General features: G+C 41.5%; 1 long non-coding RNA gene across 1 annotated transcript; it reads left to right on the top strand.

The window, feature by feature from the left end:
- LOC109840494 lies at window positions 21-1,354 on the top strand. The gene is made up of 2 exons (XR_002246932.1): window positions 21-175; window positions 667-1,354. It is a non-coding gene; the product is annotated as an uncharacterized LOC109840494 (long non-coding RNA).

The following is a 5,404-nucleotide window of genomic DNA, read 5'->3' as shown; positions in this document are numbered from 1 at the left end:
TCTTTCTGCAATCTCTTTGCTCCTGTGAGCTGAACATACTTTCACATCTAATTTTTCTTTCAGGCTTTAGATCTAGCATACCAGGCAAATCCTCAGAACAATAGCCGGAGACGATGTCCTACATGCTTCCAATCAACTCGTTTTTTTGAGATTATCCAGCAGCTTTCTGATCCAGGTATCTCTCTCTTTGTGATCTCATGTTTTCTTGAGGGAAATTATAGAAAGCACCCCCCCCCCCCCAAAAAAAAAAAAAAAAAACAGAGACACACACACACACACACACAAAGAGGCTTGTAGAAGTGACAGTAAATCCTGCAGTTTTAAAACATACCATTTTCACCACTTTCCTTTTGGTTTTCCATCAAACAGCCAAATGGGTATCATGTGGCACCGCTAAAGACAAAAATGCCTCTCAACTCTTGAGAGAAGAGAGAAGAATGCTTATTGTCTTCCAGGGTATTATTGTCACTAAATGTATCACGTGATCCATATATGACTTTGTTTGATGGAAATATCGAAGGAAGGGGTGACAGTGTTAGTTTTAAAACTTTGGGGCCATTTACTGTCATTTCTAGGAACCTCAGGGCCATTTTCTGTAATTTTCCCTTTCTTAAAAACATCTCATCACACTGTACGAACGTTGATGAAATATCCATTTCACTCCAGATGTTAGACGGGTTGTCGTCATCGATTGCCATAGTAGACGGGTGGAAGGCGTAATTTCATTGAGAGACGTTGCCCGATATTTTCTTGATTGATACCTTGTAAATAATCCCATCTTGTCTCTGTTGTCTATTATCAACATTTGAACTCAGCAAATAAATGATGAGCAGTCTTTAAGTTATTCGATTGATGATAGATGCTGCTGTGGGTTTAAAATCCTCTGATTACAAACTGTACAAAGCAAACACCATATCAAGAAATACAGCTAGCATCAAATCTTCAGAGATATACTGCCAGATGCCCAATTTTCTGCTGCTCGATGGCATAAGACAACATTGCAGGCTGCAACCAAGAACAAGTTATCAAGACCTAGGAAACTGAATTCGAAAAAAAGATGAAACGTGTTATTGTTGTTGTTTAAGCTGGGATCATTTAGATTTTGCAGACGATTCTGTAGACAGTGGAGATGAATTGGACTCTGGCAATTGATCACCCCTTGGTACAGGCTGCTGAAGGCGGTGTCGCCGAGCTCATTTATCAATCATGTCTTTGGTGTAAAGATGACTGATGTTCATTATGATTAGAGAAAAAAAGACATGATGTAAAGATGACTGATGTTCATTATGATTAGAGAAAAAAAACATCGATTGTGACGATACTTTTAGAGTGATGTATATTTTTGCAAGAGGTATCTGTGTTGCTTGTATCGGTAAAAGAATATCTGAGTTGGTTTGATAATGGAGGAGTGAGAGAGAGAAAATGGAGGGGGGAAAGAGAAGGGGCAGGGTAGAGAAAGTTAAACCTTGCCAGGAGCTCGCCATGTATAAAATATATGGGCTCTTGATGTGGGCATGCTCTTTTTTGATTCTCTCTCTTTATTCAATCCTTCATATTTGTTGGTCACTAATCTTCTCTCTTTGTTTCCTTTGCTTGCTCCTAACATTATTAGTGATTCCACTATTGAAAAGGAAGAAGGGGTTGTTTGGATTTTAGTTCCTTAAATCTTGTATATATATATTTGGATTAGTACCTCAAATCATTGAAATTGCTATTAGGTCCTCCAATTAGTAGAGATTTTGAAACTAGACCCTTGTATCATCGAAATTACTGTTGTGCCCCCCCCCCCCCCCCACAATCTTAAGTAAGACCATCACGATTCGTTGCAAATTGTCATTTGGTCATCCGATTAAACAACGATTTTGAAATTAGACCATCACGATCATTGAAACTGCTACTGTGTCCCCGATTTTTATCAGCTATTTTCAATTAATTCCTCTATTTGCTTAAGAATTGAGAGACCTAATAGTAATTCAACTGAATTGACGGTCTAATTTCAAAGTGACTTAAGAATTGGAGGCCAGCAATTTCAATGTTTTTCAAGAAAACCCCTCTCTTTCTGCAGTTAACTCCCAAACGCACTGTTAACGGCAGGAGCAAAAGCCGATGCAAGAAAACTAACGATCACCATCGCCTCCAAAGAATCTCAATAGAAACCCTAGGTTGCAGCTCTCTGACCTCCCAGATCCTCTCCTCGTAAATTATTTTCTTGCCGTCTCTTAGAATAGCTCCCCGGTTAGATCATTATTCTAGCTGATTGCATGCTCCTCGGTTAGATCATTAATCTTTGCCGTCGATCTTCTCAGTCGATCTCCAACAATCGCAATTCCTGCAGCCCCGACGTTTCCATGTATTCTACACCCTCCATCTCCTCATTGCTAACTCCAGCATGCGCGTGCAAAATCTGCCATGCACCTGTAGAGCTTTAGCTCTCGGCCTGACTCCATAAACCCTCTCCATCTCCTCAAACAAGATTTCCGCTCTATCGATCATTCTGATGCGGCTACTGTTGTGCGCTGCAGAAGCCAAACAACCAAACCAACCTGTTTCGAGAACCAAAACAAACAAATGTCGAGATAAAGGCCAAGACAACCAAATCAATGCCACAAACACAAACAAACGATTTTAACGTGGTTCGACAAGTTGCCTACGTCCACAAGGCAAGAAGGGGATGTGGTTTTCACTAATAAAGAAAAAGAGTACAAACTGGGATTACAAATCACTCGAAGGAACCAATTAATCTCACCACAAGGCTCTTAATCTCTCCAAATAAAACCCTAAACAAATAGCTCAGAAAATACCTCTTTTATGTGCTCCAAATATCCCCACAACAAGCCTTAAGAAATCCTAAAATGTATGTTAGTATTTATATCAAACACAAATCCCAAACAAAACAGTAAACCAAAAAACAGTCCAAACCCGAGCGGTCGACCGCCGAACCCATCGCGGTCGACCAGACAGAAGACAGAAACCAACTAATCCATTACAGGGTCCCGCGGTCGACTGCCAAAAGTCCAGAGACTTTCCTGTGTGTGTGCACGTCCGTGGTCGACCGTAGCGCCACTCGCGGTTGACCGTGTAGCACCCAAAAGCGTTCCTGCGTCTAAAACCTGTTCTGATCCAAATCCGTTCACCGTTTCTTCAATTCTACAATTCTCCACCTCGGTGAAGTTTTCCCAAAACTGAGCCGACACCAACCAAACCAAATGCCCCACTTATTGCGTCCAGTACGAATTGAAACAAAATCACGACAACGGACTCAATCCATAACAAGTCGAGACCCAAATGAGAATGCGACCACTCTCCAAACGTTGGTATCTACTCACCAAATCGGCTGCATCATAAAATGACTGCCTACATATCCTCTTGCCCAAGGAATTAAGCCTTCACGTAGTTCACCCAAACGGCCTCCAAAGGCCCTCAATCAAATAGAAAAGTTTGTAACTCTTCACCAATATCACCAACGGTTCTGCAACTGATAGCGCTCCCAATGGTCCCAAACTGAAACAAATCAAAAACCTCCACCTGAGGTGAACTAATGGTTGTATCCAAAACATGTCCACCAGCTGCACTCGAATCCAAAACCAACTCATTATCTGCATCCAAATCCAAATGATCCCCAAACTGTGTCACCTCAGCTGGAATCCCAAACGATGCAGTATGATCTGAAGCATATGGAGTAATCTCCACCCAATGTGAAGTAGCATCACTCTCAACCCGCTGTGATATCCCAATGATCTGATCAACACTCTTCACCTGTCGAGAGTCAAAAGTGACGTACCTGCTCAGAACAAAATCAGAAGCTCCCAACTGATAATCAAATGAGCATCTGAATCCCAAATGTGCAATCGGATTAAATCTCACATCCTCGATGTGACCAAATGCTGGGCAGCCAAATATCTGACGCCAATCAAAACCTGAAGCAGCTCCACCAGATCCAAAATCACCAAACACGACAGTCAAAACCTATGACTAAGATGGCCCAAATATGTCGAAGCTTCAAAACCAAAACCAATACTCGATAACCAACGTCGATCCCCCTCCAGTAAGGAATGACCCATCATGACTGTCATCTCATCTCGTCGTCCCAATGTCTCCACACCAATGAAGTGTCTTAAACTGCAATGAGCTCGGCACAAATGCAAGAAAGAACCCCTACCAAAGCTTGAACGACGGGTTACCTTTCTGTCAATACACTTCTTCTAATTGTTGTTGACTTCTAGGACTTTACACCAACGGGACCTGGTTGCAACCCACCAATGCCTAGAATAATCTCCAACTGCGAAAACTAAATACCGATTACCTCCCAATGATGCCTCCTTGGAAGGCCCCAAAATGCCTGAATGAACACCACCTAAAACACCCGGTCTTCTTGCTCATACCAATGTGCTCAAAGGACTTCAATCTGCAGGTCAAAACACTCATAAAAAAACTTTACACGACATAACCAATCAAATGTCCCAGCCTCAACAAATGCCACAGTCTAGCTAAATCCAAAGAAGTCGTCAGCTCTCTATCAAATACCGTGCTCCTAATCAAATAATACAAATTATTCCTCTCCTGACGCCCTTCATCACAATCATGAACCCTAATGTGACCTTCAAACGTGCATCCATCAAGGTCACCCTATAGCCTGCTGCTTCCAAAGGTCTAAGTGAAATGACGTTCTTCTTTAACAGAGAAATGAACCTCACTCCAACCAACTCCAGAATTACTCCGTCACTCATCCTAATCTGAACGGTCCAGATACCACCAATAGGGCATTCATGATCATTATCCATGAGCATAACATCCCCTCTTTCCAACTCCTGAAAGCTGGAAAACCAATCCCTCCTAGGGTAAATGTGGTAAGAAGCACCCGAATCCAACATGAAAACCAATCCCTCCTAGGGTAAATGTGGTAAGAAGCACCCGAATCCAACATCCACTCTGTAGAGTCGGTAACACAAACTGACGGTAGTGCAGATAACTATTTTCGTCGAAAGTTGGTCTCATTGTGGAATTCATTATATTTTTGATTGTTTACAATGAATTCAAAAGAAGATAGCCTTTTTATAAGACCTCTCTTACACAATAAGAAGAAAATTACAACTTTCTAGAAAATAACATAGAAATCGTTTATCAACTCCTGCTTTTGTGGGAACTTTGCCTGTGCCGGGGGTGCGTTAGCCCGTGGACCACCAATTCATAAGATTCTGATTGAACTGTGAAGGCTTTTGAATATTCTTTTTCGTTTATCGAAATAAGAACCTTAAGCGAATATCTTATCGATGTGAGATGTTCACTCTTCCAAAGATCAAGTCTGAGCTTAGATCTCTAGGAATCACCAAAAGCTTATTAAAAGCGTTTTTAAAAGATGAAGACTCTCTCTCTCTTGCTCAAAATTACCAAAAGGTCAAGCCTC

The sequence above is a fragment of the Asparagus officinalis genome, chromosome 5, assembly GCF_001876935.1.
Source record: "Asparagus officinalis chromosome 5, Aspof.V1, whole genome shotgun sequence".
Taxonomy (NCBI): Eukaryota; Viridiplantae; Streptophyta; class Magnoliopsida; order Asparagales; family Asparagaceae; genus Asparagus; species Asparagus officinalis.
Note: the sequence above shows the minus strand (reverse complement) of the source record. Positions and strands in the feature narration are given on the sequence as shown.